Source organism: Leptidea sinapis, chromosome 25 (assembly GCF_905404315.1).
Source record: "Leptidea sinapis chromosome 25, ilLepSina1.1, whole genome shotgun sequence".
In the NCBI taxonomy this organism is placed as follows: domain Eukaryota; kingdom Metazoa; phylum Arthropoda; class Insecta; order Lepidoptera; family Pieridae; genus Leptidea; species Leptidea sinapis.
This window is the reverse complement of record NC_066289.1, coordinates 11,751,797-11,775,347: the sequence shown is the minus strand read 5'-3', so window position 1 is coordinate 11,775,347 and position 23,551 is coordinate 11,751,797. Positions and strand designations below refer to the sequence as shown.

The following is a 23,551-nucleotide window of genomic DNA, read 5'->3' as shown; positions in this document are numbered from 1 at the left end:
TAACACCTGGGCATTTGTTGTTTTAGCTTTTATATATTTTTTTAGTCAAACGGGTAAAAGTGACATATCTTAGTATTTAAATGTTTGATTATGAATAATATTGCTTTTGAATGTTTGTTTTCTTCCAGTCCTCAGTCGTAATTAGTCGGAAAATGTTAAATTGTTCGTTGCTTTGCTGAGTTTTCACCAGGCTGAATTACAATATCAAATACCAGTGGGAGTCTTTTTGCATCGGATACAGTCTACCATACCGTTAGTTTTTTTTGCGGTGAAGCATTAATTGCGCCCGAGCTCTTTTCAACTGAGCCAACCGTTCGAGTACGCATGGGTCGTAAGATTTGGTATATCTTGTACAACTCTCAGGTTGTTATTTTGTATAATTTATCCCGGAAGTGAGGGAAATCACTATAAAATTAACAAATTTTTAATTTATTTATTATTTAGATATAATATGTGTATATAGGCAGACAATCATCCCGCAATAAAATAGCAGTTTTAGTATTTCTGTTACTTGTACGTTCTTCTATGACCTAACCAAAGCTAGAAATGAACGCACGATCCGTTGTTCAAACTACAGACACTAGAACACTCCAACATACGGGCATACGATACGACGAAACCGATGTTAATTAAATAAAATGACCGAATCGTAACTAAATCTGCATAACAAAGCCTAACTCCGAAGGCTTGGACTATGAAAAATTTTGGCGTTTCCAAAAAATATGGCAATCGAAAGCGGAAGTCGGCTTCCGGGGCTTTGTGAGCCGACCGATGTCCTCGCCACAGTAATACCATAATGACGCTGAGCTCAAATTCGTGTACAGTTATCTATGCCGTGAAATCACTATTAAGCTCTAAAAATTCACCTATGTAGGTACTTGGCTTCAAATCAATAGGTTCGCTTGGCGCTTCGTCCGAGCAAAGGAGGATGGCGGGAATGGACCCACATAATTAAATTAAGGAAGCATCGTACAAGTACAATTTTATATTAATTATAAACATAAGCTTATATAAAAAATTATTGAAGCGCTAAGATATGGGAGTCAAAAGAAAGAAATTAACATAATTTATTAAAAAATAACTAATCTTGTACTAACGGAACGTTTTGCGCAATTGACATCTAGATTTTTTTGACATGACAGTCCTTGTCATTATTTATATGGATGTTCTCTTAGTTCAAACTATCGATACCTACTCAAATCAGATTCACAATAAGGTTTAATAAGATTTTTATCATTTTTTGATACTAAAATGAGTTGGTAACTTCTTTAAAAGTATCGATACCTGCATGGAAAAAGAATGAATTTTGAATCCTTTCCTCTTTTACTAATAACCTTAACTATCCCTCTGCTTACCAACCTTTCACATATACAGGGTGTCCCAAAGTTATGGGACATGAAGGGAAAGTACCTTAAATATCGAAGATAATAAAATAAAATATAAAATAATAAAATAATATATATAAAATAGCCTTTTACTGAAAGAATACTTTACGTTATTTTTAAAAGTTAGTACTTCTTCATTCAAAGATTTTCTATAAATTACTTGTGTCGTCTGGGAATCGAACCGACTGAAATGTAAAAAAAAAACACCCCTACTTTTATGATGCCAATCGAAAGAATGGCCAAAAACTAATAACTCTTTTTAAGTAACATAGTATTTGAAAAGAAAGGAAAAAGGTAAAATGAATGATTTCCTACTTGGATTGGTACGAATGGACCGATTAGATGGTCAGCCAGATCCCCGGACCTTACACCATTAGATTTTTGCTTTTGGGGAGACGTGAAAGATATGCTATACAAAAAGCGATACGAGATCGTGGGCGAGTTACAAACAGAATTGTGCCATATCATATCGAGTATTCACCATAAAATGATAAGAAAATCAACAGGCAGTGGACTCATTAAAATATTGGCGAATTGCGTAAGACAAAAAGGGATCACATTTTGAGCATTTAATTAATTAATTTACAAAAAAATACCCACTTAATTGACTACTTTCTTTTAAAATACTATGTTACTTAAGAAGAGTTATTAGTTTTTGGCCATTCTTTCGATTGGCATCATAAGAGTAGGGGTATTTTTTTTGTTACATTTAAGTTGGATCGTTTCCCAGACGAGGCAAGTAATTTTTAGAAAATCTTTTAATGCAGAATTACTAACTTTTAAAAATAACATAAAGTCTTCTTTCAGTAAAATAGCCTATCTTCGATATTTAAGGTACTTCATGTACGGTCCCTTCATGTCCCATATCTTTGGGACACCCTGTATAGTAGCAGACAGTAATTAGGCATAGACATAACATTCAAATTATTGATTGAACAATAGATATCGATTAATAATTTTAGGTTAAATTATTTTACTTTTAAGTAGTTATATCCTATCTTTTTCTCCCACTTTTTTAGATTTACTTACTAGTTGTTTTTTTTCAGGCTTATTACGTTCTAAAATTATTAATAAGTTTCCATGATGTACGCCACTTCTTTCAGTAGGTCCCAAAATACATATAAGCATACTCGCCATCCTCCTTTCTTAAATGAATCAGGCAGCCCTACTAATATCAGGCCTGTCTCACTTCCCGTGTAGGTATTGAAATCGTAAGTACGTGCGACGGCCTCTACAGAGTAGGCCATCCAGTAGGGACTCACGCGTGAGCTTTGTTGTCACCTACTTTACTGATCCGACCGATATTTTAAAAAAGGAGAAACATAAATAAAGGTCATTGCAGTTTGAAATTTTTAAGCGTCCTTAAGACGCAGAATCAATCTAATTTAAAGTGATTATTATTATAATTAAATTACCATTCATGATGGCTACCTATTTAGTCTCTATATACTAAGTAGGTTGTGGTGTTCCAACGCATACATTACTATTTGCAACGAATGTAGGTTTGACACCGAAAGAATATTGATTATTGAAGATTACATACCTATTTATACAATAAAAAAACAGAGCTGTTTTTATAAGATGACGTTATACTAATTAGATAGGTACACTTCAGTAAAGAAGTCAAATGTGAACCCTAATGTCGACAGAAGAGGTAAGAGTCACGCGATAGAAAGAGAGGCAACTTCTAGGTGAATAAAAATGTAGGTTAGTAGCGCTGTGCGATCTTATTAAAATTTTTAAATATGATGCTCTACTTATTCGTAGAATTAAAATAATTTGTAATAATAAAACCTATGTCAGGTCTTTGGGTCAAAATCACGCTCTACCGGGAACCAGAGTCCAAATCTGGCGCCTTAGACTACACGGCCTTGAAACTTGTCTTGAAAGCAATAGATGAAATTAATTATTCAACTTCACCCCTCCTCCGTGGCCGGTTGCGACATGCGATAGATAAACTAAAAAAAGTAAGGTGATGTACTAAAAGTTAAACTTTGCGTCTTAAAGTGTGGTGGTTACATAAACGAAGAAGTAAGTATAAAAAAGCTGCATTAAGTAAGACTTAACGACATGATGTAAGTTCATCTTCATCGTCATCATTTCAGTAAAGTAAAGTAAAGTAAAGTAAAGTATTTATTCATGACATCACAAAACATATATACATAGTTATATTAACAAATAAAAAAAAAAATACTGGGTCATGAAACCCACTCAGTATTTTTGGAAATGATTTCCAGTACTGATTTTCAGTAGGTACCTACCAAGTCGACTCGTTGACAGTAGCTGTAGACAACACGGTTCCTTTTGTTATAGGTCTTAAAAGTGACCATCCAAAAATAGTAAAAAAATAAAATAAAAGAAACTAAAAGATTGTATTGGAAATCGAGTTTAAAAATATTTTTATTTTAATTTTATTAAATAAGACATATTTTGATTTTTTATTTTATTTATTCATGCTGTTTATTTTTGATTTTATGCCTCTGAACATTTTTGTTTTTCTAATAGAAAAGATTTCAGTTTGTTTTTAAAGGAGAACAAATTTTTTTGATCTTTAATAGGTGGCGGCAAATCATTCCAGCATTTGGAGGCACTGTATTTAAAGCTACCCCTAAATGCTGCGGTACCGTGTAGAGGCACTTCAAGGAGAATCTTGCCGTGACGCGTCTGATAACTCTCATTTGAGTCCGATAACCACCTAAGCCTTTTATATAGGTAAAATGGTATTCTGTACTTAACCACGCTAAAAAGTAACGAGGCAAACTGAAATTGCCTACGTAATTCCATCTTCATTATGTTGTTGGTGTTCAAAAAGGGTGTTACGTGTGCACGGTAAGGAATATCATAACAAAATCTTGTGCAAGCATTTTGTACCCTTTGTATAAGTTTTTTTGAAGCCACCAACAACCTAGGCCCAATCACTGTATTAGCGTAGTTAAATTTAGAGAGAATAAGTGATTCACATAACTCTTTGCGAACCCAAACGCTTAGCGAATTTCTGATGCGATAAAGTAACTTTAACCTATAAAAACAATTTTTCGCGACACCAAGAATGTGATTTTGAAATCGCAAGGATTCGTCAAATACAACTCCCAGGTTGCGCGCTTCAGAGACTCTGTCTATTTGTTCTCCATTTATAAAAATTTTGGGTTTATGGTCTGATGTTGTGTTGACTTGATGGTTACTTCCTAATATCATATATTTTGTTTTTTTCGCGTTTAACTCAAGGCAGTTATTTTTTGACCATATAGAAATGCGATTTAGGTCTTCCTGTAATTTCGCAAGAGCAGAATTCAAATCTCCTACTTTAAAAGATATATACAACTGTATATCATCAGCATAGATATGGTATTTGCAATTCTTTATACAGTTAGCGATATCCGCTGTGTAAAGTATAAACAGAAGTGGCCCTAAAATTGAGCCTTGAGGAACTCCTCTACAAACATGGGCGCAACGAGAGATACAAGTGCTAAGACCATTTTCACACCTAATGTTGACGACTTGTGAACGATTACAAATAAAGGTTTTAAACCAGCAAATAGTCTCAGATTTGAAACCGTAAAAAGAGAGTTTCGCTAAAAGTAGTTCGTGGTTAATTGAGTCGAAAGCCCGGGAAAAGTCTAATAAAATCAAAATGGTACACTCTCCTCTGTCCTGGGCTTCAAGAACATTATCAACCACATCTAATAATGCAGTAGTCGTGCTCCTATGTTTTCTAAAGCCAGATTGTAACTGTGGAAGTAGGTCATTTTTTTCTAAGAATCCTCTGAGCTGTTCATAGATTACTTTTTCTAGAACTTTCGACATACATGGCAAAATACTAATTGGCCTGAGGTCCTTAAAGGAAGAAGGATTTGTAATTTTTGGCAGCGGAGTTAGAAGGGATTTACGCCAAGCAGATGGAAAAGTTGAAGATGCAATGGAGAGATTGATTATAGCTGTAATAATCTTACTTGTGTATGGTAGAGATAACTTTAACATGTCTAATGAAATTCCATCACACCCCAATGCATTTGAATGTAAACTTCGAAGATGTTTAAGAATATCAGTTTCTAACACAGTTGTAATGGAGAACGTGAAATCCCCTCTCTTATGATTTAGGTAATAATCAATTTCAGAAGCAGGCGCAATTTTATTTCCAGGTACATCCAGGAAATGATTGTTAATTTCATCCGCCATACACAGGTGTTCTGGAAGTACATATTCCCCTTTGCTGTGTATGTTAATATTTTTTTTAATTGTCTTCCATAGAGTGCGCGGGTTGTTCTTATTTGAATTAACGTAGGTACTGAAATAGGATTTTTTTTCACGATCAATGGCATCAAAAACAATTTTTTTTAATTCCTTATAGTATATTATATGTGCATTGTTCTTTGATATTTTAGATCTTAGGTAAGCTTCATCCCTACGTTTCATCATTTGCTTTATATTGAACGTGATCCACGGATAGTCATGATTTTTTACTTTAATGATTTTTACTGGAGCAAGTATATCAAATATAGAAAGCAAGATGTTATTAAAATTGGAAACATAGCTGTCTAAGTTTTCAACATCTGAAAAAGACGCCCAGTCAATTTGAGATATAAAGTCACCGAATAGGATTGGATCAATGTCTTTGATAGGTCTATAAATTATGTGTTTAGGAATGATCCTTTCCTTCGCTACATTAACTTCGCACGAAATAAAAGAGTGATCGCTTAGGTCACTAATGTGTTCCACTGAAACACGCCTTAATGACATATTGGTGCAGAATAAATCCAATAAGGTTTCCCCATGGAGTGAAAAGTGTGTCGGCTTGTTTACATGTTGTGACAGATTCGTGATGACTAAAAAGTCCATCAGCTTCTTGTATCCTGAAGAATTTTGGTCTAAGATGTTGATATTAAAATCTCCTACTAGGATTATGTTGTCAGCCCAAGAGAAACTAATAAGTGACTCATGCAACGCTCCAATAAAAACATCAGTGTTCTGCCATGGTGGACGATAGCCAGTGCCAATTACAAGCTTTTTTCCGCCAATGCTTAAGCTTATCCACATTTGTTCGATATCATTGCAGCTGGGATGTTTTAATACTCTAGTCTTAAGATTATTTTTTATATAGAACCCGACTCCACCTCCGCGGCTGCGGATATGCTGAGAACGTGGAATATGGGCCAGCCGATAATTCGAAAAAATAGGCGCGCGACCCTCTTCTCCGTCTTTAAGCCACGTTTCATTTAGTCCTAATACATCAATATCATGACGATTAACAGCAACATGAAGTTCTTCGTGTCCAGTGCCAAGAGAACATATATTTATGAAACCAACTATAAGATATTTTTTTCTAGAAATCATCATTTATGTTATCATTGAGAAAAGGACCCAATTTAATGCAATAAAGTATTTGCCTGGTAGTACTGTCAACAAGCCGATTAATATAGAATGGTTTCCAATAATAATATTTAATTAATAAAATTAAAAATAAACTTAATTGACTAATACACAGAAAACAGTTAATATCTACTATATGATGGGTAATCCTACTAATACGTAATAATATGGTTACATTAGCGAGACTCGAAGGGGCTATATTACATAGATCCAATGGTATACAATAATAATATTTAAAGAATAACATTAATAATAAACATACTCGACTAATACACAAAAAATAGTTAAAATCTACTAAATGATGAGGTAATAATATAGTAACATTAGCTAGACAAGAAAAGGCTATATTACAGAGATCAGTAACAAGTTTTAAATTGTTTGCATACAAAAAACCTTATCGATATCGTTTTCACAACGAATGTTTAATACTTTATTACCATTTTCGCGCCTAGCATATATTCGTCCTCCCCGGGTCCATATGAAACGCCAGTTTTTATTTCTTCCAAGCTTTTCCCGCGCTAAATAAAAAAGATTTCGGTTCATGTGTGACAGGTGTTCATTTATGTAGAAACGCCGTGACTCCCCTCCCACTCCGGTACCACTGGTGTCCGCACCGCGTCGCACCCGAGCAGCATGCAGTAGTTCGTCTCGTAGATGTCTGCGAGTGAGACGCACTACGATCGGCCGCGCTCGGGTATGTTCGCCAGTGGTTGACTCAGTCAGGCGTCGCGCTCCTCGACGATAGACGTTCACGATATCGCGTTCGTCTATAGTAATTCCGACCTTCTGAGCGAGTGTAATAGTCACGTGTAACAAGTTTTCTGCACTGCTTTCGTTTACACCGGTGATCTCAACGTCATTTAAAAGATTCTCCTGGTCGCATACATTTATTTGTTGTTGCAAAACCTCAATGCTTTTTCTATCTTGCAAGACTTGCTCGTTAGCCGCCTGTATTGAACACGAAGCGTCTTCCAGCTGTGACACTCGCTCCTCTACGCTATCCAACCGTGTGCTCAAGGTTGATACAAGGGTTGACAGGCGGGACATTTCTAATCGAAAACTAGAAAGTTCGGATCGAAGCATCTTCATTTCGTGCACAAGAGAATGTTCCGGCTGTTGTTCAACGTTCTGATATATTGTTTTATCATCATGCGTTTGCGCCGGCTTATCTTTGGCAGGGGAGGATTTTGCGTGTTTGGATTTGCATGCTTTGCACATCCACTTAGGATTATTACGTGCATCAGGGCTGCTGCATAATTTATGTAAAACGACATTGCACTTGTTACATTTTATGCCATCCATTGACGACACAAACTTTCCACACGAATTACACTTATTTGTCATAGTATTGGAGAATAATATGTATAGAAATTGATATGACTAATTATAAGATACTCACAATTAGGTGTGCTTTGTTTGAGGTAAACCAAAATACACACACTTCAAGTCAGAGGTATGAATTATGAAACTTGAATCAGCTGTTTAATATGGCTGCGCACAAATCAGCTGTTTGTTAGCGTCAAGGTAAATCATAAATTATCTAGTTCAATATCACAAATTCATTAAGAGAACACTGTACTGTTTGATTTTTATGTCTTATTTTTCTAACTTTACACTTTTACGGTGAAAATTTTCCACTACTAATTATTATAAACTTTATAAAAATACGGACCGCGTGTTGTCACTACAACTGTCAACGGTCGAAAAAAAAAAAAAAAAAAAAAAAAAAAAAAAAAAAAAAAAAAAAAAAAATTTCAGTCGGAAGACGTCCACTGCTAGTAAGAGGCCTTCCCTAAAGGTAGACGTAACTTTATTATCTTATAAATCTCTGTGTAGATAACATTTTTACTTTTATTTATTTACCACCTTCGCACGACACGCCACAAGTTAGGATATCATCCCCACCATCTGGATGTGTGGCGGTCCTCCACAGTGCGGTTTTCAAGGAGCTTTCTTCCACGTACTACAAAGCTGTGGAATGAGCTTCCTTGTGCGGTGTTTCCGGCACGATACGACATGGGTACCTTCCAAAAAAGCGCGTACACCTTCCTTAAAGGCCGGCAACGCTCTTGCGATTCCTCTGGTGTTGCAAGAGAATGTGGGCGGCGGTGATTACTTAACACCAGGTGACCCGTACGCTCGTTTGTCCTCCTATTCCATAAAAAAAACACACACACAGCAACTATCATTACAGGTATTACCTAATGCGACAGTTACAAACAAACAAGAATAACATATATACAAACAACAAACAAATCAATCCAAAACTAATCATACAATCATAACATATTTAGAATAAAATACCAATCAATCAACGGGATCGACATACTTCCTACTGTCCTACTGTTCTTCTTAGATAACAAAAGAAAATATTTTTTTTCAATAAATTTTATGACTGTTTTAAGCAGTTATTGTAACAGCCACGAGTAAAGACGCTAGGATTAAGTATAAATTAAGTGGTATAACAAAGAAGAAAAAATAATGACTTCAGTAAACAAATTAAATTTATGTTATAAGTTTGGTTATTTTTCTGACTTTTTTTCAGATACACACTGCCCATTACAATGCAGTGCCGCTCGGGATAATTGAAAAACCCAAAAATACTGAGCGGCACTACAACTGCGCTAGTCACTTTGAGACATAAGTTGTCAAGTCTCATTTGCCCAGTAATTTCACTAGCACCGGTGCCCTTCAGACCGAAACACAGTAATGCGTACACATTACTGCTTCACAGCAAAAATGGGCGCAGTTGTGGTACCCATAAACTAGCCGGCATCCGGTGCAAAGGAGTCTCCCACTGGTAATTAGTATTGGACTGTATTATTAAGAACAGTAGCTGTTGTTGAGAACAGAATACGAATATGCTAGAAAATAAATATAAACTTGATATCATTAGACCCATACTTTTCTTCATCCCTTTGAGTAAGCCTTTGAGCATTCGTCGAGCCGTCAGTCAGGTCTAATTGTTAATAAAAAAAAGTAAATTTTGTTAAATAAAATTGAGAACACAATCTAAATATAGTGTACGAATTTCAAAATGATAACGGAAACTCACTAACCGTTGTGTGCCTGTTTAGTCTTTCAGAAGCAATCACGCATGACAGCGTAGTGTGAAAACTGTTCATCTATTGTATAGATACTAGTGGGATAGGCTAGGATGGGCCCGTGAGAAAGTCTGATAGTTTTCATCCCGTGGAATTCTACAATGCATTGTTCCACCTTAAAACCCGTCCCATTTTGTTAATAAAACCCGTCCCAGTTTCCCAGCTGTGTCGTATGATTTCGAAATTAAATCAACTACGCGTTCCAAATAGAATTCGGACTTGCAAAGCAATTTTTCAGAGGTCATTTGTAATTCTATTTTATTTTAAATTAGTTCAACGTTTTGCTGCCATCTAATATTAGGTATTACAAAAACAAACTTTCAAGAATAGAAGTATTAGTAAACAAAACTAAGTAAAAATTTTTGCCAAAATGTATTATCTTGTACTTATTCGAAAATGACGCGTTGGGAACAAAGAATAACAAAGTGTCCGTCCGCCATTTTGTTACAAAAAATTCAAGGTCAACCAGTGTTCCATTTCAAACCAATGATATTTAAAAGTACTGTAATATCATTGTTTCAAACCTGATTTTAGAAGCCGATAAAATTTCTAGATTTTCTTTTGTTTTTTGGTTTAGATAACGTTGTAGACTTATAATACCTACTCTTCATAAACAAACTAACATTGATGCTTTATTTATGAAAATAAGGGATGAGACGAGCCGGACCCAAAATCTCTGAGGGTCACTACAATTGCGCTCGTCACCTTGAGACATAATGTTAAGTCCCATTTGCCCAGTAATTTCACTCGCTCTGGCGCCCTTCGGACAGAAACACAGTAATGCTTACACATTACTGCTTCACAGCAGAAATAGACGCCTTTGTAGTACCTCCCACTGGTGTCAGCCACAACTTTTTTTAAAAGGGTGTCTGAAAAACTTCAAATAGCTTTTCCTTTAAGTTGATATTTGCAATTGTAAGAAGAGGGGCAAAATCAATCAAGCAGGTACATACGAGTCACTTCAACACCAGAGGAATCAGAAGAGCATTGCCCACCTTATGAGGCATCGAATAATAGTTATTTATGCAACTGTTGTGTAATAAGGGGTATTAAAACACGAATGTGGATTTAGTATCACATGAGTGTTTTAATACCTAATTATCAACAGTTGCATACAAGATTTTATCTACACCCAGAATATGGATCCTCTAAAAGATTCTGGAACAGTTAGCTTACTGCTAACATTAAAACACCAGTTAGTGGTAGCCTAATATCATTCATTACTGATTATATACAAATAAACTAAGTATTAATGTATCAATTATTTATTTTAGTAGTAATTTACATTTTGTATAGTGCAATAATTAAAATTCACTCGAATATTCAGCGTTTAAAATGAATCGCTCATTTTTTGTAAACAAAACAATAGAAATATCGAAGAAAAATGGAGGGGATTCGAATAACCTACTTTTTTTTACGGCGCGCGACGTTCTGGTAGTGTGGAACGCGCGTAAACGAAAGTGTTCTTTTTTTGAAATTCATACAGATACCACGCATCGAGTAATAAGAATGTGGCTGAATTGAAACTCTTTGCGCATGAAGGGATAAAAAAAAACATAGGAGTGTTGTTATGAAATTCGGTACAACATTACAACACTCGTTTGGATGATGTAATGGTTATTAGAACATTGGGTGTTTTAATGTTGGCAATAAGCTAACTGTTTCAGAATCTTTAATAGAGGATTTAAAGCGTCGGTGTAGATAAACGTACATTATGAATTCGATAGCGGAAAACGCATTAGTACGTGGCGGGCGAGAATCGAACCCGGGGCTGCGGGGTAAGAGACAGCGGTTCTACCAATTGCGTCACCGGCGCTACAAAATATAACTCGGGTGAAAATGCCGTTGCGTTTATAAGTATATTATTTACAGTATTTTTAAGAACTCACGAACTTCGGCATCTTTAAATCGGCTAAAAACTATTTATTTTGCAATCTGTTATATCTTACTGTATCACCGTACAATACTCTTAAAAAGAGCACAGAGAGCTGTGCTTAAAGCGATTTTTAAAAACCTATTAGATACCCAACACATAAACTATATGAAGATTTGGAACAAGAAACTATGCATAAAGATGTCTTGAATTTACTTAAAAACCTACTACATAGCTGTTCGTACAAGATTCCAATACCAACATATATACAACAAGGTAAACTTAAAATGTTCTATTAAAAATTGTTCACTCCATCAGATCAAATTTAAATTACAGAAATGGTTACACACACTCACTTATGTAGACATGGAAGTTATTCTTAAAGTGGTAGGTTAGCATTCATATTATGTTAATACTTGATTAAACAGATACACACATACACACACACATTTTACCGATTAATGTTACGGACCGTACGGAGTTATTCTTGATAGGTACATATCAGAAGTCCTAATTCCTTGGATTAGCCAGCTCGAAGTCCGACTTCAATCCTATACAGCATATCTGGGGTGTTCTAAAACGAAGAGTAAGGCATAAAAGGCATTTATTTTGTCAAAATTGATTCCTTTCATACCTTTTCTCTTCTTGATGTCATTTCTAATATTCTAGACACTACTACCGCTTCAGAAACAATGGCACTCTGAGAGAAGAAGCGGCGCAAGGAACTCTAAGATCGGTGCAGACCGCTCCGAAAAACATCAAGGAATGTAATAACTGCGCAGTGGAAGCGTATTCCACACACACACACACACACACACACACATACATGGATGTTTAAATGTATTTATGTATGTTTATATGAATATATGTATGTTTAAGTAAGTATATTGCATTAAATATATCATTGTCTTGTAACCCATAACACAGGCTATATATGCTTACCTTGGGGCAAGATAATTTGTGTAAAAAGTGTGTGTCAATACATAGTGCACTTTTTGACCTTTTGTAAATTGGTTGCCTACAGGACTATGCCTAGTGTAGGGACTAAATACTATCGAATATTATGCGATAAAGTGTCTGTATATAGTAAATAAATAAAAAATATAAAAAAAAGGTAACCGGGAAGGTTACATTTTTTGCATTAAATCTATACTAGGTACTTCTACTAGCTATTTCAAGGCAGCTTAGAGTCTGCCTTAGAAGTGTAAGGCATTCTTGTGTTTTGTATGCAATGAACCCAGTATTATAAGGTCTTTCCTTCCTTTTTAGGGTACCGTACTAAAGGATGTAACTCACGATACATCTATTACTCGATAAATGTAAGACTCTACTGTACTGTTCGTCCGTACAGCTGTCATTACCTGGAATAGCTAGGACAGCACAAATTTGACAACGTAGTGACTTTATAGCATAGTGCATAGACTTATAGACAAACAACCCGTGCGAGAGAGAAGAATATCTATAACGGAGATAAGGCAAGATAGAAAAGGAAATCTCTGTTACTGTAACTGATTTTGATTGACAGTCAGCCACTCATGGCATAAGTCTCTTTGTACTAGCTAACGCACACAAACAAATATAATTCAAGCATTATCGGACTGCTTAATATGATACGAATAGAAGAACAAGAATACTGCAGGGTTTTCCTGGATATCTTCCATTTATGACAATGTGGCACAAGGCTCCTTTGCACAGGATGCCGGCTAGATTATGGGTACCACAACGGCGCCTATTTCTGCCGTGAAGCAGTAATGTGTTTCGGTCTGAAGGGCGCCGTAGCTAGTGAAATTACGGGGCAAATGATAATTAACATCTTATGTCTCAAGGTGACGAGCGCAGTTGTAGTGCCGCTCAGAATTTTTGGGGATTTTCAAGAATCCTGAGCGGCACTGCTTTGTAATGGGCAGCGCTAAAAAAAATTTCACTACATATACTCTTTTACTTAAGTCCTTAAAAAACACAGAACATTGTTTGACGGTATGGAACCCAAAGTTGGCGAGATCGACTCACACTTGGCTGGTGTTATTATTACCTGCCACGGTCACAACTCACAAGGTATAGTGCAATTAAATGTAAAATAAAAGATATTAGCTGGCGAGCAAGGCGATGCCAATGTCAAGTAAATATAGACGGTCGTTTACTAGTAATTATTATCATATTAAGTAAAGATTGATTCATTACTTACACTGTATTACACTGTATTTTATTACATAAGATAATAAAATGTATTGACAACAACTATATTAAAATATTCTATACTATACTCAAATATCCACATAATTTATTCATGACTAACCATTTGGTGATAATTCTTTTAAAATCATAAAAACAGTTAGGTTTATATTAGCCTTAGATCATTTATACAGCCTTAGACATATATAGGACGGAGCTGATGGAAATTGATATGCCCTGCCCATTACAACGCAGTGCCGCTCTGGATTCTTGAAAAACCCAAAAATTCTGAGCGGCACTATAATCGCGCTCGTCACCTTGAGACATAAGGTGTCAAATCTCATTTTCTCTCATTGCCCAGTAATTAGCTACGGCGCCCTTCAGACCGAAACACAATTATGCTTACCCATTACTGCATCACTATAGAAATAGGCACCATTGTGGTATCCATAATCTAGCCCGCATCACAGGATGCGGGCTAGATAGATTGCACAGGCAAAGGAGCATCCCACTGGTGTGCGCGGGCATTGTAAAATTTCACTCTGGTACTTTTTCCCTAACGCGCCAAAAGTAGTAAATCTTCAAAAATTCTTCGACTAAATTAAATGAGTGCTTCAGCACTCTACTTCAGTAGCCAACTGTCTAAGAATATTTTATGCCTTGAAAAGGATGTGTAAGGATATTTTAAATCTTATAAAGGATGAGTAAGGCTATTTTAAATCTTAAAAAGATGTGTAAGGATATTTTTTAAATTTTATAAAGGATGAGTAAGGATATTTTAAATCTTAAGAAGGATGTGTAAGGATATTTTTAGTCTTGAAACGGGTAATATCTTAATTGAATCATGGATTGAAAATTTTCATGCCCATTCAGAGGCAATATTTCTGAAATTATGTGCTATGCGCTTGCTCTTGTGGCTAAGCTTTCCGAGGTATAGGTACTAATAGTGCGGATCAGATGTTTCGGCTGTAAGTAAAGCGCGCTATGATTTTGCTTCCATCTCGTAAACGTTCTAATTTTTCTAAAGTGCTATCTGAATCTCAATATAAATATTATAAGAACTAATGTCTCGAGGGACGACAGTCGCTTATTTTACATTCTTTACATTGCTACGTACGCTTGCAACGGTCCGGATATTGAGGGTCATGTGTAGCAAGGTTGTGCAAAATTACGACAATACGAATAAATAATAAATCTCATAGTGAAAAACATCGATATATATATATTATTTAAAATGAACAGCAATTTAATTAAAAATATAGGAAATTAGTTAAAAGTTACTGATGAAAATTATTTTTTGGTTACAGATTGTGAGTTTCCGCAGTTAGATGTACTAAATTACATCATATTATTAGTGTGTTGTTTCACGTCCGCCGTTACGAATCACTACTACTACTCGTACGAGTTCGATTACGCTGAGATTTAACATCCAGTTTTCGTGATTCTTTAGTTCGATGCGGAATGTTTGCCATAGTAATTTGACATAGTTTGGCCCAGTAGTTTTCATTTTAATGAATACTAGCTGACCTGGCAAACGTTGTTTTGCCATATAAATTATATATATAACCTTCCTTGAGCTTCAACGAATCTATTACAACAAATTTCATTGAGATCGGTCTAATATTTAAGGAGTTATTAGGGAACATACAAACATACATTCTCTTTTAAATTTTTAATGAATTTTTTTGTTAACGTGGATGATATATATTATAGTGTGTATACGGCTTTTTTAGGAGTTTTTATTTAGGTTGCTGAAATAATAATTATGTACCCGTGTCCCGATAAGAGGACCTTATGCTACCTGTCATTCATAGCTAAAAATGTTCTTCACAATATTTCAGTGTCTCACAAGAAAGTGAAATAGAGTTTCGAACAGAATTTTTCGACCTTTCCTTTTTCCGTTCCCGTTTCTTTGGATCAGTATTGTAGGCATACGGAAAAATTACAATTTAATATATGACAATAAAAAGCAACGAAATGATATAGTACATCTGATATAATCTAGAAAAATCCTACTGTAGTTTATAGAACAACCTATATGTAAAAAAAGATTCGTTTAAAAAACCGACTTCAAAAACTAAAAAGTATAAAGTAACTTAATAAGGCTTAAATGTAATACTCCTTCTTTTACAAATAATACCTTTGATATTAGTAAACTACTATTATTTGTATGTGCTACCTATTGATACGTTTGAAGTCTAAAGCCAAATTAATGTAATAACAGAGATAGCTTTCGTCAAGAACAAAACAACCCAAGCGGGCAGACTTCGTTGGCAATTACAATAAGTAAGCTGTTTAAAATATTATTATTTTGTTTAGGATCACTATTTTTACAAAAGAGATGCTCCTAGTTCCGAATTAAACATTTTCATTTTGCGCTTCAAACCACAAAATAATATTACATACTAATACTTCAACATAATTACATTATTTATGGTACTTAATCATATTCATTACAATTTATTTATTATAACGGCATCGTGAGCTGTTCTCCCTAATCACTATTGATAAAGTTTTATAGCCTTTGTCATTAGTACAAGTATTTTAATTCGTTGTTTATTAAATTTGCTATTTTCTTACTTACCATTAATAGGCATGACAGATATTGTTCTACAATGTTAGCACACGACTAAGTCCAAAACTTTATTTCAGCAGGAACAGGATCTGTAGTGCAATTGTACTTTTATTTTAATAATGTACTCTGAATTACATTACAAGTTAGATCACTCCGAAACGAATGATAAACCAAATCTTAAAGCGACGCTGTGTTGATTATCGAGCCGTGACGTCATTCAAGTTTTGGTCACCCTGGCCGATGCCGAATTTTTGCTTTTATTTTATTGAATATCATTTCAATCTCAATATTTACATCGGAACTGGGCCATTTTTCAGAAGGTTTTTTTCAAATATTTTTAATCATTTAGTGTTAATATTATCATACTATGCTCATTCATTTATTAGATCAAAATAAGTCACGATCACTAGTCTATAAGTAATAGCTATTTATTTTGTGGAAGATGAGGACAAGCGTGCGTAAGGGTAACCTGATGTTAATTTATTTATTTTATTTATTCATTTAATTCAGAGACATCTCCATATATATTAGTAAATGTATCAGTAACAATATTTATTATGAACTACGTTAGTATTATTAGTGAAATATATTTATAAACCTAGAGCTAACTGTATCCAGTGTTTCTAGGAGGAACAGTCAGCTCTGGCAGCAATCATCTTTAGGATGCTGTTACTGCTTACACATAGACGCTGCAACATGGAGACCGCTTTTTTGCGCATTATGGCATGGAAACCATCCACACATGCCTCAGCAAACATTCCAGAAGCGCTACAACGCCACGGCAGCCCTAACAGCCTCCTAAACGCATTATTATATGTGACACGTAGAACGCTATAAGCTCCGCGCGAATATAACACCCACAAGCCGCTCGAGTAAAAAGACTGGCAGAATGCTTTCAATAATAATGTCAAATGATCACCGCCACCTTGACTCTCCTACAACACAGAGGAATTATTATTGGAGCGTTCCGGACTTTTAGTGTCGTAGATACTCATGTTGTATCGTCCTGGAAACATCGCGATGACAAGTTCATTCCATAGTTTATATGTACGTGGAAGAAATTTCCATTAAAACCGCATAGTAGAGGAACACACACACTCATTTAGAAGGTGGTGATGATATGCTAATTTGTGACGTGTCGTGGTTCCGGCAGGAATCAGGTCTAACAGTTCTCCGGAACACTTCCCGTGATAAATTCGGCACAATATTGTATGAATTTGCAATGTATATATTTTTATATATATAATATATATATATACAAGAATTGCTCGTTTAAAGATATAGGCATGATGAAATATAATATACATGTAAGTATGTATATAATTACAAAATTAATTGAAGTTTTCAATTCTATTGTCAGTTATTAAGATATGTACTAACATAAGTGATACTCCTAGTATTAGGATATAAGTGATTTATTCAGAGACCGTACGAAAATTATGTAGAGTTGTAACTTTATAAAAAATATACCGATGTATGGAATGTGTTTCGACTATGCAAACGCTAAAGCTTTAGTAAAAATATCTAGAAGGAATTACGTGGTAAAAGGCTTGTTACAGCTGCCTTCTTGTGACGCTGAAATAATAAGATATTTAAGTTCTAATACTCGCTTGAATACTTCAACCAACTACCAACCAAAAATTATAAACTTACAAATTACATTGAATAACCTTTCTTTAGAAGTACTTCCCTTTAAGAAACACAATTTTTCTTGTTGGTGTCATTACGTTCGACTTAAGACGCGAGGAGACAGACTCGTTTTCATTGGTAAAAAGAGGTTGAGATATAATTAAGTTTAATAGCGCAACCGCATTTTAATCTCGAGTTTTGTTTTCATTTTTTCAGCCATTTTATTCACATTGGTGTGAGTACACCATTGACTATGGCAAGAAAATACGTCGGTTTTAAACCGACTTCAAAAAGGAGGAGGTTCTCAATTTTTCCGTATTTTTTTATGTATGTACACCGATTACACTAAGATTTATTAACGAATTTACGTATTTCTTCTTTAGTTCGATGCGGAATAGATGCCATTTGGTCCCATAAATTTACATATTTTGGCCCAGTAGTTTTCATTTTATGAACATTTTTGTCTGCGTGGATGATATCATTTTTTTTTGTGTACGGCTTTTTTAGGAATTTTCATTTGTTTGTTATATATTATTATTATTAACAGACACTAAAAAGTAAAAAAAAAACTACGTTTAAAAAACCAAATTCAAAAACTGAAATGTATAAAATAACTAAAATTTTAATTTAATACAACTCTTATGCAAACCTTTACCTTTAATATTAATTATATGTGCTACATTTACACAGCTTTGAAGTCGCAGCCAAACCAAATTAATAGTAGGTACCTACACTCGCCACGCGTGACTTTAAGCGGGATAGCTTGATAATCGCAGTAGCTGTTTATAATATTACGTTTTACTTTGTTTAGGGCTTGGCACCGAGTTAAAATCTATCCATAGCTCACATATAAACGTATAAATAATAGTATTTTATTGATATTTAAGGTAAAGGTTTGCATTAGAGGTGTATTAACTTAAATTTTTAGTTATTTTATACATTACAGTTTTTGAAGTCGGTTTTTTTAAACGTATTTTGTTTTATGTTATATTAGCGAATAGTGATTTGTTCCTGATTTGGTATCTGAAGACATTCACCCCATAGATATATAATAAGAATTTACTAGAAGTGATTGACCACCAATAAGCCAGTAAGTCGTGATTAAGTATTAATCGGAACGGTGGTTATGAAACTACGTGCAAATATAATGTATTTTAGTATATTTCACTATAGAAACTCTCTCTCAATCTATAACTACACCAATTAAAATTTTACATTCCATCGGTAAATATTTTTAAACAAAAATAAAATATTTCGTAAGATATTGGGAGTCTTTTTTTATGATGTAAGTGTAAAAATAGAGTCAAATGATCACAAATATATTTCGATAGTAAATTATACCAATTTCTTAACTTACTCAACCAATGTCAGCTCGTAGCAACAGAAGGTTGTATGCACTTAAGTCCTTTTTACACTGGAGAACACTGCACCCACAGGTGTACCACTGGACAGCCAAAACCGAATTGTGGACAAATGAATACCATAATTTAGTTAAATCACATACAGAGGGGATTGACAAAGGGAAATGCTATGAGCGAATCACACCAAAGATACGCATGGCTAATTTCCCATAGAGGCTGTGATGACTGTACAGAATTCTCGATTAGAGTTTATATTATAATTATTAACAGATTGAGCTACATAAACAAAACATTTAAAATCCTAGAAAACTAAAAAAACTGTTACAAAGATTTGGTAGAGTCACTTCTACACTTCACTTTTAACTTGTGGGTATTTAAGATATAATATGTTGAATTAAAATTTAAATATCACTGATTCGTAGAGTCAAGAAATTACAGTTATAAATATCAAACTTATAAATTTTTCTATTACCCACAGCTTTAATGAGAAGAAGTGGCAAGTAACACATTGCATTTAAAAAAAACGCACATAGTAGATATATCAATCCATCTCCCCACTGTAATTAAGTAAACGTATTGTGCGAGCAATGTATAACTCTAAACTTTTTATTAAAAAAAACAGAGCATCGATCGTTGGATCGACCACATCTATCCATAAGTTCACGAGCATGCCGCATAGATTTCGATTCGGAGGATGACCCGACCACAACTCCGCCACAAATAATCAGCAACGCCATTTAATTAAGTATGATCTACCCTTGCGCGGGAACTCAACTACACATATAGTAAAATAAAGGGTAAAATGTGCGTACATTTTTTTATTATTTAGGAAACAAACTGAATGAAATAAAAATTTTAATCATTTATTTAACAATAGATATACATAAATCCGTTTTGTTTAAACTTTACTTATACACTTTTAGGTTCTCAATTCGTCGGTATGTTCTTTTTTTTGTTTGTTACCTCAAAACTTTCGACTGGGTGAACCGATTTATTTTACTTTTTATTGCACATTATATCTATTGTTTTGGAATAGTGTTTTTGAAGTCGGTTTTTTTGTTTAAAATTTTTTTGGTGTTGGAGCCGTATGTTGAGGATTCCTTGGACGGCCAAGCGAACAAATGTGTCGATCCTCTCACAGCTCAAATAAAAAACCCGTCCGTCAACGATATGCCACCAACGAATTCTTTCATTTTATTTTGGCAAAATTTGAAATGGTAATGAGAGCCTGGAGATATTAATCGTAGTTGGGATCTCCTACCAGATGGGCCGACCAAATAAAATACTCCAGGTCCCCGAGGCCTAGCTCCGTTGTCAGGGCCGCGATGGACAGAGCCGATGGAAAAAAATAGTTCACTCCAAGTGTGGACCACTTGTGGATGACCACGATCCTCAGTCATGAGATACTCGAGAGATACAGTCTTAGCTTAAGTTCAGCATAATTTCAGCTGTCGAATGACTATCGGCCGGTCCCAATATTCAGTCTATCTCTTACTTGAAATAAAAATCGTAACTATAATCGGTAACTCACCTTATCCGTACACGCAGTCTGTCAATGGGACGTTATACTGTGAAAACTGAACCGATCGAGATAATACTTACCTATAGCATATTAGATGCAGCATATTTCTAAGATGGTTTTAGTATACGATATATAGGTGATTACTCATCCGGAAACTATATTTTTTACATATAGATACCTATATATTCGCAATACAAATAATTCAGCCAATGACATTTCATTACAAATGACAATTCAATACAATGAGCGGTCGTGGGGTACTTAATATGATTGGCAAAACAACGTATTAAGTATGGAGTATCTTGCCTTTTGCAATACCAACATTTTATTACTTATGTATTTACCGAATATACAAACATGTACACATTACTTATTTATTATACACATAATATCAATTATATACCAGCTAACGAGAAGCGTACCTAATTATCTTAATTCATTTTATCCTTAACATACACAAACTTCAGTTTAGTGACCCCAAACAGTGCGCTTTTCCGGAAACAGTGTAACAAAGCACGTAGCAAAACATTGCGTGCCATTTCAAAATGGCGGATTGCGACGCAAACTATATTCCCGCGCGTCGTGTGCTCCCACTAATAGTAGATAACAATCGACTGATATATTCATTATCATAATAATATTGTTTTACTCCATGACCTTGAACATGATTACGTGATATGAAAATGCGTTGACACTCTGCCGCTGATTAAAAGCGAGATTATAGGTCGTATTGGTTCACAGGGTTTTAATAAACAGAAAATGTTAATAATTTCGATGTGAATGTGTTTGTTTACTTTGATACATTATCAGTATTTAAGCCGTATTAGTATTACACGTAAGTATCCATCCCTACTCTGTGGTATTACTGAATTATTAAGTTGCCGGATTTAGAGGGCTGGAGGCCTCGGGGCAACTAAGAAGTAAAGGCAGGAGTGGCCTCAAATTATTTTCTAAATAAAATGATCATTTTTTTACTTATATCAAGTTTTACAATAAGTTATTTATTGAAACCAAGTATAGATTCTTTTATATTACCGGGCTGTAGCCCTGGTTACCCTGCTTGTTCCTGCCGCCGAATGTCACCTTCACACGACACGCCCCAAAAAAGAATATCATCCCTACCATGATGCATGTGTGGCGTTCCTCCAATATGCAGGTTTTAAGGAACATTCTTCCAACTACATCCAAACTATGGAAAGAGTTTCCTTGTGCGGTTTTTCCAGGACGGCATGCTTCTAAAAGAGAGCAAGACATCGTGGACGGTGGTGATCACTTAACATCAGGTGACCAGTACGCTCGCTTGTACTCCTCTTCCATAAATAAATAGTATGCATTTATAGTGTTAAACTTAGTGAAGCACAATTCGTTTCCAATGGTCATTGATAAGCCCTGCCCATTACAGTGCAGTGCCGCTCAGGATTCTTGAAAAACCCAAATTTTCTGAGCGGCTCTGCAATAATTGTACTCGTTACCTTGAGACATAGGATATTGTCTTTTGCCCAGTAATTTCGCTAGCTACGGCGCCCTTCAGACCGAAAAACAATAATACTTACACATTACTGCTTCACGGCAAAAAAAAGCAATTATTGTAGTACCCATAATCTAGCAGGAGCAATCTATCCTGTACCAAGACAAGGCAACTATGTATAGTTCCAATTTTTTGCGACAACCACTTTTGCGCTAGTGTGTCGACACAAGTCGTAAAATAAAAGTTATCTATACATAGTCCATAATATGTTGCCACATATTTTTAATTCCATTTCAGCTGGAAGACGTCCACTGCTGGACATAGGTAAGACCCAAAGATTTTCATAACAATCGGTCCTGTGCTGCCCTCATCCAACCTACTCCGGCGATCTTGACCATATCGTCGGTACATCTTGTGGGCCCCCAACCAACTACTAACACTACGTCTACCTGTACGTGGTCGCCAATCGAGGACTTTACTTCCTAACGGCCATCTGTCCATCGAGCTATGTGCCCTGCCCATTGCCACTTCTGTTTAGCAAACAACTCGGCTGTGTCGGTGACTTTAGTTCTTCGACGGATCTCCTTATTTCACACTCAAAGCCCTCTCCATTGTTGACTGTTGTGACCTAGCGATAGTTATCACCTCCTATTAGCTAATTATACCTTAATAGTTAGACAAATAAATTGTGAATTATTTAATATACTTATCGCAACTTTTATCAGCATTACATAAGATCGCGATGTTTGTCACGAGTTATTTGCACTACTTTTTTTGTTCAAACTTTTGACAATGAACAACGTGAATTAATATGTCGTTATATAATACTTCGACTTCGTGCGCGTGAAATAGTTACTTTGGGCAGTATTTTTTTATATACTTGCTTTGCAAATAATACACATCAAATTGCTGTGGTTAATACATTTTTATAAGCTACCAACTATAGAACTTGCATCCCCTTTTTCATTCCCACACATGTCTAAATTTAAAAAATTCTAGAACAAATATGCGTTTATTTCTTATCAAATTTTCATGGAGTTATCTTCGATAGTGACGAACTTTCATACCCACCAAGCCTTTTATTTGCAATAAAAG

The 23,551-nt window shown here is 35.0% G+C and overlaps 1 protein-coding gene across 6 annotated transcripts in view; it reads right to left on the bottom strand.

Annotated features, from left to right (window-relative positions):
* The window catches only part of LOC126971921 (uncharacterized), a 57,170-nt gene extending 37,610 nt beyond the window's left edge, over positions 1–19,560 (bottom strand). For all 6 annotated transcript variants that reach the window (XM_050818421.1, XM_050818423.1, XM_050818425.1 and 3 more), the window contains exon 1: positions 19,463–19,560. The gene's annotated coding sequence lies outside the window, so the exon portion shown is untranslated. The remainder of the gene's footprint in view (positions 1–19,462) is intronic.
* Positions 19,561–23,551: the final 3,991 nt, after the last annotated feature.